Here is a 15,466-nt window from a genome sequence, read left to right as displayed (position 1 = left end):
GTTTGGTAGACACATTGCAAACAGGACAGTACTCCAGGAGGAGGAAGTACCTTCTACCTGGGAGCTTTCACCTGGGCCCTTGGTCTTTGGAGGTAACTCCTAATCAAGAGAAACAATTACCTTAAAGTGTAGGACCAGCCTAGACAGGGACCAAAGAATGATACATCCCTTAGTGGTCAAAGGCCTTACTGCTAATTTACTGGGACAGGACATGCTAGGTTGTTAGGAGCCGTTACAAGCTGATGCGTATGTTAGGAGCCGTTGCAGGCTCTGCGCAGGCGCACTAGGTAACTTTGTAACTTCCCAGCCCTTAGTCTCTGCCCCTCCCGTGACGTCTATGGTTCGATCAGCTGACGTCATATGGTCCAAGGGCTTCAGCCAGTCAAAAAGTAACAGTCTGAGGCGACGGTTGCCAGCCTATATAAGGAGGGGTTTTTTGGGTGTTCAGGGTCTCCATTCTGTAAGCTTATGCTCTTCCTCTCAAGAGGCATTAAAGCTTTACTGCAGAAGGATCCTGAGTAGTGTCCCCATGTCGTTTTTGCTGGCGAGGCGGTTAGCGTGGGACACTAGGTTAAATGGATTCTAATGTGACCACAGATCATTGGGCTTTTTATGAGAATATCCTGGAAAAGGAAGAGGCACAATGGGTGGGGAAGTACCTAAAGGTGAGTCACAGAGAAGAAATTTTTCAACCTCCACTACTGCAGTGGTGATCCTGAGAGGTCTATCTGGGTGTACCCCCAATCATAAGTGCTGCCCCAATCATAAGCCCCCCCTCCCCAGTGCTGCCTATTAGATGGGTACTGGGAAGACCTGTATGGGTGGAGCAGTGGCCACTGCTAGCACTCCACCAGCTAGTGGCTGAACAGTTAAGGCTGGGACATATCTGCCCTTCTATGAATCCATGGAACACAGGGTGTTTGTAATTCAAAGGTGTCTGGGACTTGATGCATGCTCCAAGATTTGCATAAGATAAATGAGAGGATGAAACTAGTGGGCACCCACTTAAGGACTTGTGGGTCCTTTTCATAGAATTTCATATTTTCATAGAATATATATTTATGGTAAATAATATTAAGGATTGCTTCTTTTCTATAATGCTGCATCCAGTGGATTGAGATAAATTTTCCTTCTTTGTTCCTTCACTTAATTATTGCAAACCTGATCAACATTTTGAATGGGTAGTGCTACCACAGGGAATGGCTAATAGTCTGGCTTTCTGTCAACAGTACTTTGCTGCTCTTTTAAGGCCTATGCTAAAGTCAAAAGATTCAATATTATATACTTATATGGATAATTTAATTTAGGGACATTGGGATCCAGCTTATATGGAGGACTTTATGACAACGATGCTCCAATTGCTTAAAAATGGAGGCTTTACTGTTGTCCCAGAAAAGGTCCAAAAGGTGCCCCCTTTTAAAATACTTGGGTCATGCCTCACACTGACAAAGGCTAGGTCACTTAAGCCTGTTCTGGAGGTGCTTGAATCTATGACCTTGATCCAGCTCCAGTCCTTACTGGGGGAGATTAATTGGCTGAGACCCTGGGTGTCAATCCCCACAGACCTGATATCCTGTACACCCTAATAAAGGACAAGGAACCTCATGATAATATAACTGTGACAAAGGAACACTGTGAGATGTTCCTTGTCTTTCAGAAGACCTTGGACAAATGCTCTCTAAGGAGGTATTTGGTGACTAGGACCTTGTCCTTCTGGCTGTTTGTTGGAGAACCCCTGATTACAGTGGTTCTCTCCCAGGAGGGGGAGCCATTGGAATGGATCCATAAGTCTTTGGGAGGAATGCTCCAGGTTTACTCTCAGGCAGATCAGGTCACTGATGCCATCATAAATGGAAGGACCCAAGACCAGTGACACTGTGGGCTAGATCGCCATACTATTGTCTTAAAACAAAAAGGGGGAATCAGCCCCCATTTACAACTAGGAATGGTTTTTATTAACTATTAATATTTTGAATTTTTCTATGGGAGCAACCTAATCTAAGTTCCAAAAACATTGGGTCCACTGAAGCCCAAAACCCCAAGATAAGGAAAAATGTAAAGACTCTCTAACATCCCAATGGAGCAGCCCAGACCTATTAATTATAATGGAAAGAGAAGTTGAATGTGTCTTTCCCATAGGGGAGGAAGCACCCATCTGGCTTCTGGCCAGAAATCTAAAATCCATGACTGTTCCCACAATGCAGGAGGATGACCAAGAACAGATTAACCAACAAGGAAAGGAAACAACAATGGTAGTCAAGGCTCCTCTTCTGAAATAATAGAGCCAATACAATGATACCTAACCATGTCCAAGGGCCTCAAACCCTTGAGAAGCTCTTGTGTTCTTTAAAAATTACAGATGATATCCTGCTTCCTGACCACTCTGATGTTACTGTTGCTGCTGCTGACTGCTCCAGTGACCATACAGCAGAATCCTCATGGTCTTCAAAAGATGGCATGGATAGTGATCGATGCTGGCAGTGGAGATATCTTCAACAGCACCACGAATAAGGCAGTCCCCCAGACCTGTTGGCCCATGTTCTTCTTCGACCCCTGTGACCTGGCCAAAGGATTTTGGGATGTGGGAGACTGTACCTCTCTTCATTGAGGACAGTCTGAATGTGGAGGGTTATGGAAGTACCATTTGCCCCATGTATTGGACCTCCAATCCCCAGGCTGCTCACATGTTCCCAATAGGGCAGCCTTAAGAGACACTGATTTTACTTATGCCTGGGAATCAACTGAACAGCCAGACATATCCATATGTGGTGGGGTGCATGCCTTCTACTGTGCACAATGGAGGTATGAGAAAACATGGATGGACTCCTGGATAAGGCAATCTCCACACTGTTGGGTTCTTTTATAGTAATTACCTTAATTTGTGTCTTTGGGCCTTGCCTTTTCAATAGGCTGGTTAGACTAATCAGAACAAAGACTCAAGAGACCCAACTGATGACCCCTTGCATACATTGTAACAGGCTCAGCTGTGAGGATATCTCCCTTTGAATTGAACCTTGATAAAAGATGCTATTAGACATGAACATCTGCGGAGGTGACAAGAAGCCCATACTTAAATGAGCTAGACCATATTCTCGAAGAAAAAGGGGGAATCTCTAGGGAACATGAGGCAGACAAAGATGGTGCTGAGTGGAAGTCAGATTGGTGAGTCCTGAGTTGTTTACAAAAAAAAAAAAAAAAAAAGATGATTGGTTGCCTAGATGGAACCAGATTAGGTCACTGGATGAATATCTTCTGTTTAATGGGTAGAGATTAGGGTGCCTAGCTGTGTGATAGACTGACCTTTAAAACCATTGGGTGTCTGTTTTCCTACTCTGCACTTTTTCCCTTTAAAAGATTCTTGCCTGTGTGGTAATAAAGGTATTCCTGCTTGACTAGATTCCCTGGTATGTCTGATTGTCTCCAGGAGGCTAGGAATGGGCAAGCAGCATACTTCCTCTTCCTGGGACCCAACTCATCCTTCCATGGTTGGGCTAACAACCTGCAAGATGGATTAAACACAGAATTATAAGATCCTCAGAGGACTAATGCCAATAATTTAAAGATTATTCCACAAAATATTAACTGGAGGAACATTTAAAATTCTATTTTACAAAGTCAAAATTATCTTGATATCAATACCACAGAAAGACTCAACAACAAAAAAGAGAAAATATAAACTAATGTCCCATATGAACACAGATACAAATATTCTCCATAAATTAGTTACAAATTCAATTCAAGAATTAAAATGGGTCACCATGATCAAGTTATCTTCTATTCAATGATTCAGGAATGATTCAACATAATAAATTACACACAAACACACTAAAAGACAAAAATTACAAGCAAAAAAAAAGGCTTTTGAGAAAATCTACAACCTCTCTTGATGAAAGTCCTGGAGAGACTAGGGGTACAAAACACATATTGAACTATAATAAAGGCAATTTGTAGCAATTCCATAGGCAACATTATCTTAAATGGGGATTAACTCAGAGCATTTACACTAAAATTTAGACTATAACAGTCATATCCATTTACCAGATTTAGTAAATGTAGTCTTAATACAGAGTAGTAAAGAAGAAGGGGATCAAGTAGATAAAAACAGGAAAGGAAAAGTCAAAGTATCTTCATTTTCAGGTATTATCAGTTTATATATAATAGGCTCCTCTCTGGAAAGGTCTATGGCTAATAAGCACTTCAGCAAATGAGCAGGATACAAAGTCAACACGTAAGAACCTCCTTATATACAAATTACAAACATACTGCAAAGGATTGTAGCAAAACTATGTTTCACAATATCCTCAAACATATTTGGGATAATGCTAACAAAGCATTGTGTAATAAAAACTTAAGTCATTAAAGGAAGAAACTGAAGGAGCATCAGAAGATGAAAAGACCTTGCATGCTCTTGTGTATCAGTAGAATTAGTATTTTGAAAATAGTCATCTTACCAAAAGCAATCTGCAAATTCTATCCAAACCTTCATCAAAATTCCAACACAATTATTCCCACAAATTGAAAAGTCAATGTTAAATATAGAAATGCAAACAAACAAAACAACACCCCAAAACCCAATCCAAAGAAAAAATACAGCACGCCTTTAATCCCAGCACTTGGGAGACAGAGGCAGGGGGATCTCTGTGAGTTCGAGACCAGCCTGGTTTACAAGAGCTAGTCCCAGGACAGCCTCCAAAGCCACAAGAGAAACCCGGTCTCGAAAATCCAAAAAAAAAAAGAAAAAAGAAAAAAGAAAAACAGAGGATAGACAATAATAATAATAATAATAATAATAATAATAATAATAATAATAAAAGACCAGCTGGGGATATTATCACCACAAACTCCAAGTTATGTTATATAACCACAGTAATAAAAACTGCATATATTGGCATAGAAATAGACATGATTACTAGAATAGAATTGAAGAATCAGACTTAATTTCACACACCTACAGACACAAAATTTTTTAAAAAGAAGCCCAAAATACATACTGGAGAAAATACAGCATCTTCAACAGATGGTGATGGTTTAACTGGGTCCTGCATGTAGAAGAATGAAAATAGATCCATATCTATCACCTTGCAGAAACTCAGAACCAAAAGAATTCAGGACATCAACAAACCAGATATCTTGAATCCAATGGAACAGAAAGTAGAGAATAAGCTTGAACTACTTGGCATAGGAAAGATTTTCTGAACGGAATTCTGAAAGAGGAGGTGTTAAGACCAACAATTAATAAAAGGGTTAGTTAACACTGGTCAGTCTTATCTTTTAAGAGGCTCAAGGTTCAGATGATGGTTCATCTGTCATTGTTCTCAATGCCTCAATGACCTTTTTTAAAATTTTCTTTTATGATGAACAGTGAATCCAGGGAATAACATTAACCACATTCAGGGCAGTTGGGCTGGTGAGTATAACAGGGCAGGGTAGTGTCCCTTCTAGACAGGTTCCAGGATTTCAACCTCATAAATGTGGAAAGCTTCTTTACTTCAAAGTCATGAACATCCAAGCAAACTGGCAACCTATATATTGGAAATATTATCAATAATATACCTTAAAAAGAGATAGTCATCTGTCTTAAGCACTATTGTAGGCACTGCATTTGTGAGTGCATGGAGTGAAATGACTTAGAAGATTGTAACTCCTCATCATGAATTTTTAAATATAAATATTACATAGTTATAAATCACTTACTATTGTGTAGTCCATTTAGTATACACTGAGGTACATTATATTCAAGTGTTGTATAATAAGTTGTTATTAAATTTATAACACCTTTCTTGAACAAAATCTCCATTTCTACATCAAAGAATAGCTCAAAAAATGACCTCACTGAACAATCATGCAAGGAAATAGTGTATGATAAATAACCAAAAAGAAATGTTGCACATATGTAACACCTTCATGTGAATGGCATATGACATTAACAGCTCAATTTTATAACATTTATACCTATAAATCAGCCCTACTGTTTGTGGCTAGAAATATTTGCCAATGTTTATAGACAACTTCTCAGGATGGATTGAAGCCTATCCCATCCCAACAGAGACTACGCTAATAGTTACTTAGAAACTTCTTAAGGAATTATTTCCTAAGTTTGTACTGACCTATCTTTGCATCTTATAACAGTTTCATGGTCAAAGCATCTCAAAATCTGACAAAGGAACCAAATATTGATTGAAAACTGCATTGAGTATATAGGCTACAGAATTGGGTCAGGTAGAAAGAAAGAAGAAAACTCTTAAGGATACTTTGGCAAGAGTGGTCCTGAAAACAGGCAAAAATTATGCCAACCTCCTACCACTTACCCTGCTCAGGACACAAACTTTGAGATACTCCCTAGGCAGAAAAATCTAATTCTTCCTTTCCAAGGTTCTTAAAGACTGTAGGAAGCTTGTCTGGCTATTGACCAGAATGTGAAGGGAATCCTGCCATTTCCTACCTCTAAACTTACCCACCAGTTGCAGCCAGAATTGGTTTGTATAAAGAGAACCTTTTCCAAGAACCTAGAACTTGTCTGGAAGGGTTCCTACCTAGCGCTGTTATCCTTAGCACTCAAACATCCATGAAAGTGGTGAGTGCTATTCCCTGGATACACCACTCTCAATAAAAAATAAATAAGAGGCCACTGAGGACAATGATAGATAGACCATCATTTGAACCTTGGACCTCTTAAAAGGTCTTACTTCTGCATCTATTTCCAACTGTTTTTGGAAGAGATTCCTTGCTTCTTTAGAGTACAGGGTGCTAGCTTTTCTAGAGTACAATTAGAGTAAGGATATGAACAATGGAGTCAATACCAAGATGGGAAAACCCACTGACTCAGCTAAACTGAGCTACTGGGAGATCACTGAATCAAGTCTAATAAATGGGCACCTTCATAAAGCTAAAATAGACTCCCTTAATATAGGCAACAATGGTGCAGCTGGAATAATATATGAGGCCACTGGCAGTGGGTCCAAGATCTAACTATAATGTCGAAAATTGACTTAGGGGAGTCTATTCTATATGGAGAGATACCTTGCTCAGCCTAGACGAAGGGGTGTGGGTGGTGGAGGGCCTCAATGAGATGATGGGACAGACTTAGAATTCCTAGGGGAGATAGGGTGGGGGGAAGTGAGGAGAGTGGGAAGAGAAGATGGGGGGTAACTGGGACTGGAATGTAAAAAATAAATTTAAAGAAAGATAAGATTGACCACTATTTACTAACCCAGTATACATAATTTCCATCAGCCCCAATCCTGGACATAGACACTCAGAAAAATGGGATGTGTTGAAGCCTACTTGGAGTTCTGGATCAGATTCATTTGATAGATCAAATATTTAACAAGGTTACTCTTAGGTAGATAGACAGGAAATGGGTCTAAGAAACCTACTAAGAGTTTCGTAACACACACCATGCAAGTAATAATGCAATTCAATGTTGTATATTCTTAGTAGTAATTGGTAGTATGGTTGGAAAATTAGTTCATGTTATTATCTAATAGGAGTTCTAGGGCTGTTAGGGCCCATAAAGAGGGGTCTATTTCATCTTGCCTCAAGAGCAGAGAGTTCAAAACTGTCCTTAAACTTTTAGGTCTAAATCTTGGCTGCTGAAGGATGTTTTGGCTTTGGTAGTGTATATCTTTATCTAAATAACAACAGACTTCGTCTCAGGTGTGTTTACTCTTGACCCTGAAGGCAGGATGGTAGGTGTGGCTACCAAATACCTGAAGGTTTAAAGGAAGTAAGTCTGTTTTTTTTTTCTCCTTATACATGATAACAGAAGTCTTCTGCCATTTTCCCCATTTTTGGTTGGGTACTTAAGAATGTTGAAGAATAAACTCAGGGCATTCAGTATAGACTGGATTTTCCCTCCTTCCGGACTCTATCCTGTTTCTCCATATTTTCTCTTAATGTCTTTTTTGTTTGTTTGTTTTCTGACACAGGGTTTCTCTGTAGTTTTTTGGAGACAGTCCTGGAAGTCTCTTTGAAGACCAGGCTGGCATCGAACTCAAACACATCCACCTACCTCTGCTTCCTGAATGCTGGGATTAAGGGTGTATGCCACCAATGCCCAACTTCTCTTAACTTTTTTAGCTAGCCTTTCTAAAACCACACTCTCCCTCTCAGGTACAACTTGGCTAGTAGGGTGACTCTGACTACAGCCCTGCAAAGACAGCTTCGCACATAGGGTCTACTTATTGAAGTTCTGTTGATACAACAACAGACAAGTGACTGATAAACAGGCAGGCTGGAGGGCAAGTCAGGTGATTTAAGATGACTTCTGCTATGGATCCCATGCAGTTCCTTTAGAAATCCTGATAGCTGATTATATTAACAGTACAACAAATGCTTAATGGTATGGTCCTATAAAGAGAGTAGGAGTTGGACAATTCTTATGACAATTTTGTAGTCAAAGTGTTTTTTAAATTTTATTTATTATGTATATAACATTCTGCTTCCATGTATATCTGCACTCCAGAAGAGGGCACCAGATCTCACAAACAGATGGTTGTGAGCCACCATGTGGTCGCTGGGAACCAAACCCAGGCTATCTCGAAGAGCAGCCAGTGCTCCCAACCTCTGAGCTATCTCTCCAGCCCCCAAAGTATGTTTAAGATTGGGATATTATGATCATTAATGGCAGTTACTTGAGTATTATTAATTTACGAAGGCTTTTATGGATTTTTTGATTGGTAGCTGGCTGTCTGGGATAGGTATAAATGGGTAAAATTAACCTTAGACTTTTTACTATTCAGGAATTTCCATTGTAGAGATGAAGGGTAATCCACATAAGAGTTTTGTACACTGTTTCTTTTCTGGTCACAAAACTGGTCTTCAGGCTTTCTTCTCTTTTTGCGGCAAGCGGTAGGAATTTATTTATTTATTTATTTATTTACTTTATTTCCCATTTCTTTAAATATCAGAGAATTGTAAAACATGCAGTTGAATGGAAACATAAGAAATCCAAATCATCTCCAATAAAACATTTCTTACAAGGATAATTTCAAGATCAGGAGATCTGTTGCTATCCAAAATGGAAAAGGAATTAGGAAAGAGAAACCAGCATCAGAAAATTTCAATGTATTGTGGTTTATTTGTTGCTTATGTGAACACTCAAGAGTAGACTGTAAGTATGGGCTCATTTGCAGTGCAGATGCTAAGATGCAAGTTCCTTCCACAGTGTCTCTGGCATTAAGATCATCAATTTTTCCAATGTTGTTGGCTTCTGAACACTAACTTGGAAGAAAAGAAAGACAATAGAGAATACAATACTGAAGTTTCTCATGGACCAGGTTGGAAAACTCTGTATGTAACTTCTGCTCACATCTTATGATGCAAATCATATACAGTGTCATAGCTACCAATTCTGTTTGGTCACTTGAATGCACGGTCAGTTCTCACTTAACCCTTCTTTCTTTCTAGACATGTCTGTGATGATGTTTCCAAGTGAGATTTGCTCTGGTATATAGGACTTCAGTAAAGCTGATGATCCTTGCAAGTGGGCATCATATACAACAAAAAAAAATTTATGTCTCGTTATCTGAACCCAGCTTTTCATATTTTCCTACAATCAAAATAGTATTGATATGATTATCTTGTATCTGGATTCTAGACTAAATGACACCAGTTGCTTTCCTGAATTTACAGTATATAGTCATTAGATTCAGGTACTTTTCAGCCAGATAATCATATACAAACTCTACACAATAAATTTTATTTTATTTGCACATGTCTTGTTGGTTTGGCTTCTCTGGAGAGCCCTTATGAATATAGTTACCTGGAAAAAAAAATTTAGAAAATTAGTTCAGTTATGTTTGGGGGTTTGAAAAATAGGTTATTGGCTGGGTGATGGTGGTTCATGCCTTTAATCCTAGCACATGAGAGACAGAGGCAGGCTCATTTCTGTGAGTTTGAGACTAGCCTGATCTACAAGAGCTAGTTCTAGGACAGGCTCCAAAGCTATACAGAGAAACCCTGTTTTTAAAAACTAAAAATGAAAAATAGGTTATTAATGGAAAAGATGCATTGCGCCATAACAATCAGATTCCAAGACATGTTTTTAAGAATATTTATAAGCCATGAATAATGGTCAGTATTTGTAAATATTCATAGCTCTGAATTTAATCTCTATGAGATTAGTGACTATATTGACCCAATAAACACAGGTTCTCAGTGAATGAAGTAAAATGTCAGTGAGAAAAGACTGAAGTCCATAAAGTTTGAGAACACTTATAGTACTGCTTTAACCATTATCTTGACATCTATCCTTCTAAAATGATAAATGTGTAAGGAAGTTTAAGAATGAAAGTAGAGTGGATAATTGAAATATTTTTAAGACTGAAAAAGAAGAAAATATGAAGTTACAGAAGAGCATACTTACTTCAGTTTAAAGCTGAGAAAAGTAGAAAGCCAAAATAATATGACCTCTAATAATCTGGGAAATTTGAGGATCCATGTCAGGTGTTCCAGTGCAAAATGTCAAGATTTCAGTGTGTGAACAGCTTACAGCACCATCTGTGGCTTAAAAACTATGAAATATATTTTTATCATGGAAAATATTTCCTTATTTAATACACAAAAAGTGATAAATTATGTATAAAAGGGAGTCCTTTTGAATATAAGCTACAAATCATGAAGATTCGTAGCACAGATAATTCAGTGTATTTGAAATAAATGAACAAGTGACAACAGAAAATTTTCTAATATTTAGCACTATTAAGTGGGTGTGGATTTTAAGAATTTATTTATTAAGAGGAAAGATCAAAAAACATGTGGAAGGATTCCTATAGCATATGTTATTGGTAACTATTTTTTATGAATTCTAGATTCAATTACTTCAAATCTATATAAAGCAGTTCATAAAACTGAATAGAACAATGTATAAAACACAATTTTGTGACAAAAATCATGCTATATCTTGTAGAAATTCTATCAACTGTTGTAATATCTTACTTGTACAAATAAAGCCAGTCTGGAGGGTCAGAGAGTGGAGCTTGCCACTAGCTAACCACAGAGATCAGGAGGTCTCTACAGACAGACAGGAAGTGAGGTAGCTGGGCAGAAACAGGATATAAGCAGAGAGAAACAGGAAATCAATCTCTTGTCTGATGAGATACTAAGGAGGTAAGGTGTGCTATGGCTTCCTCCTTCTCTCTTACTTCTCAGCATTTCCCTCTATATTTCACTCTAGCTTTTTAGTATCTAGACCAATTAAGAACTCCATTATCAAACCATTCACTCAGAATTTTAAAAATAATGTTTACTAGAAATTTACCATTTGTGGGTCACTGATTATCAGTCCTGTTAATACTTTGCAAAATGATTCATAGAATTCAAGGAAACTCTGTCTTATAAGGTAAAGAATAAGGAACAAAATTAATATGCAATCTGGATTAAAATTAATTCTTAAAAGAAAGGAAAGAATATTGAAAAGTGCAAGATGGTGGGTGATTAAGATGGATTTTGGAAGAATTATTTGAGAAAGAACATACCTAAGCAAATATCAGGAAAGAGAAATAGATCAAGTAATGAAAATGTATTCAACAGTAAAGAGATGAAACATTCACACACATTTGAAAAGCAGTAAAATCAGCATTGTAAATGAAGCAGACTTCTTCAGTAGGGAGTTACGGGAGTGAGATTCTAAGTGGAGAGTCAGGCAAGGCTTTGCAGGGACTCCAAATTGATCAGGGTATTTGGATTCCATTTTACTATATGAAGAAGATTGGAGGAATTGCAGTGTTACATGGGAGTAAAACATCTCAGGACCATATATTTAAACTTTTCTTGTTGGAATTTGGAAAAGACTGTTGGCATTGAGTAGACTTGTAGAGCTAGACATGTTTAGTATTCCACATAAGGTAATTGCAGGTTGAATTATCCTGAAAGGTGCATTTGATGTTTTTAGAGGTAGCAATTTCTGGAAACCGTCTTTTGTATCAGCTTCAGCTAATTAAAGGTGGAGCTCTAAGGCTCATCCTTCTACAATATATAAGATACATAGGAATGTTTTGTTCTTGATTCATACTTTGAAAGTAAGACTTTCAGAGGATTTTTGTTGTGAATAAGGGATAGAAGTATAACTATATTTGTACTAAGAAAAGCATAGGTAAAGTCAGCATGTATACATCATTGTAAGGCCACATAAAGAAATGTTCATGCACATTCAGGGGGCCTAGTTCTGTTTTATGCAGGTTCCCCACCTGTTTGTCTGGAGTCTGTGAGCTTCCACTTGCTCAGGTCAGCTGTTTCTTTGGGTTTCCCCAACACAGTCTTGACCCCTTTGTTCATCACTCTTCCCTCTCTACAACTATATTCCAGAAGTTCAGTGTCATGTAGGGGTCTTGGGAAGTCTATGGAGAAGTGAAATCAGTATTTATCCCTAGTTCATGAACTGCATTTTGGAGCCCATTCCTTATGGAAAGATACTCTCTCATCCTACATATGGTGGGTGGGGTTAGTCCTGCTCCAAATGATGTGACAACTTTGATGATCCCCCAAGGAGGCCTTAACTTTTCTGAGGAGTGGGTGAGGGGTGGGATTTGGAGATGGTTGGGGCAGTGGGAGGATAGGAGTGAGAGGGAACTGGGATTTGTATGTTAAATAAGATTGTTTTTAATTTAAATAAAATATTAATTAAAAAGACACATTAATTTGATTGTGAATGGAATTCTAATGTAACTGATGTTCATGGTTTAGATGTAGGAATTTTGAGGTGATCCATACATACCCAAACACAAAGGTGAAGAGAGTATAGTTGGATGTAACCTTCAGAGCTTCAATGATCAACTTTTCTTTCAGTCCTTATATGTGTATCTCACTATAAACTATGCAACATCAGGAGATTATCTATGGTTATTGTTAGAGGAAAAAATTGACAATCAAGTACAAATATTGTGATAAAATATTAGCAAATAAATGTAAAACAATTGGGAAAGACTTAAAAATAAATGTAAACAAATGTAAGTGTTTAATATATTTAAATCTCAAGATATGTTGAAACATATAAGAATAAAGTTGAAAGCAAGCACATGTAAAGTAACACTATGATGAAATTGCTGAAAACCAGTTGTACCATCTTCTTAATTGTTTTGAATTTAAGAACACAGTTTGCAAAACTTTAATTTGTATTAATCAAGGTATTCAGAGAAATTCTTATGAAAACAGAATAAACTTGTATATTATCAATATGTAAAGAATGGAGTATCTGATAGAAATTTGAATAGTGGGAGTTTCTGTTGCCAGACTAGGGGTCAGTAGGGTATTTAGATTGGAGAAATATAATGGAATTCCCCCAAGCAAAGAAAGGGAGTGCTGAAGAACTGAACATTGTGAAGAGCCAGGGGGTTAGGCTTTCAAACTTGATAATATTTTAACAAACAGAAGGTTTTTTAAATGATTGGTGAGAATGAAATTAAGAATCATGATTGGTATCTTGCAAAGTATTTCAGAATGGAATATGTCTACAAAGTTGATGGTTTAGGGCAAAGGAAGACAGGTACATTTTCAGGTCATCAGAAGATATAATTTTATATTGTCTCAACTAGGACATTTCCTAGAGTGTGAGGGAACACTAAATATTAAGATACTGTTGAAGATACACAGCTGTGTGATACTATTGTCCCTATACAGTGCTTCTGAATAAAAAGAATGTAATTCTTGAATTATAGGTTCTATAGTTCTGAATGTGAAAATAAAGTCTTGGTAAACTTGAAGGAGAGTAGAAATCAAGAACCCAAATGAGATAGAATTGATAAGAAAGAATGTATTTTTCTGCATATCAGTGCTGACGCTAATACTGTACAAAGTGTTCTTAGATTAGAAACAAGCATGTGAAAGACAGACCTTTATAAAGCTATCTTATTAGAGCTCATTAGGCAAGAAAGTTGCTTAATGAAAATGAAAAGTATAGTTGAAGGTTTGCAGACTGCAGAATGGATTTGGAAACAGTATGTAAACTCAGTATACTATAAATACCCCTGGCTAGACATGATGAAAAATGCAGTTAGGTGTTTGATCTTCCAGAAACAGATGAATCTCACTATAAGAGTTGAAATCTATTGAATATTTATTCTATGTGCTGTTAGCTACTAAACTGATTTCAATTTAGTAGCTAAGAAACAGTGTGAGGTTTCCAACATCATTTTCTTCACTTGTAAGATAAGAATACTGAAACATAGAGTAAACACTTAATCCTGGAATGCCACACACTTAGGGTGCAATCTTGATGAAATAAATGTGGATTTAGATGTTGAGGTCTGGGCCTCTTAACATTTATATTAACTGTTTTAATATTTTGAAACAAATCTCAATGTTTTGTTCATTCATATAGATAAGGACATGGTTTGCCATGATAATGAATGAAGTTATTGAAAGTCATGGAAATGTCTGGCTACCTTGTATCTGGCTTCTGTGATCAAAAGCACTGTTACCATTTGATGTTAAGTGGATTGTAGTCTGTCTGCCACAAGGTTATTCCACAACAGCCTATGACTTTATGAATAAAAAAATGATTTGAGTCTCCAGGGCATCATTTACTAGCATGATATTTTCAGCATTTCAAAGAATATCTTTCAGGAATCCCTGAAAGCTAAAATGTGTTTTCCTGGAGTGAACAAACTAGTACAATAATTCTTAAATCCTTTGTTGTTGTGCAGGAAATTTCTCTGGTTTTCATCATAAGAATATATTTTATACCACAGCTACCAAAAATCCCTATCAATCTGAGATCTAACATTAGGACTTTTATGGTCTGGTTGCTAGGTAATAAATGCACACTGAAAATCACATTTGAAGAAAGAAAATGCCTCAATAAAGAAAATTCCCCTGTGTTTTGAGATGACAGTTTCAACTAATATTTTACATTAAAAACAGGCATAAGAATTTCTTAGAAAATTATAAAATTCAGCACAGTTTTCTTGTAAAGATAAGAGCAAGCATCTTTGATTTTCTTTATTATAGTGACTTGTCAAGGCTTGATCTACAACATGTGACTGGTAGATTATTCAGAACATAAATTTATAAATGCATTTTTAACTCCTTAACTAGATATGGTTGGCCAAATGAACATGACTTTTGTATTCATGATATTTCTTTTCATAGTTTTTTTTCCTTACTGGTTGATTTATGCACATTTAATGAGAGTGCATGCATTCACTTGGTATTTAACTATAAAAGTAGTTTCTCTATTTAGCTACTGCCATTCAGTCATTAAGTGATCAATCTGATTCTAATACATATTAATTATGTTCTAGAAAAGTCATACCTTAAGGACAAATTTCAAACAAAAATGCCTTCTGTTCAACATGAGAAGTCATTAGTAAGACGCCCTATAAAGAACATGGCTTACAAAATTCAATGATTAGTAGGACATGAAGGTAAGAGAACATATTTAGTTAAAAAGATAGGTTAGTCCCCAAAGTAGGGGGAGGCTTGAAAATGTCATATAGAATCCTACCTATTACTATAAAACCTTCACAAT

At 37.0% G+C, this 15,466-nt stretch overlaps 1 pseudogene; it reads left to right on the top strand.

The window, feature by feature from the left end:
* The first annotated feature begins 575 nt into the window (after positions 1–575).
* LOC100768900 overlaps positions 576–15,466 on the top strand; it is a 171,326-nt pseudogene continuing 156,435 nt past the window's right edge.

Source organism: Cricetulus griseus, chromosome 8, assembly GCF_003668045.3.
Source record: "Cricetulus griseus strain 17A/GY chromosome 8, alternate assembly CriGri-PICRH-1.0, whole genome shotgun sequence".
In the NCBI taxonomy this organism is placed as follows: domain Eukaryota; kingdom Metazoa; phylum Chordata; class Mammalia; order Rodentia; family Cricetidae; genus Cricetulus; species Cricetulus griseus.
This window is presented reverse-complemented; position numbering and strand designations above follow the sequence as displayed.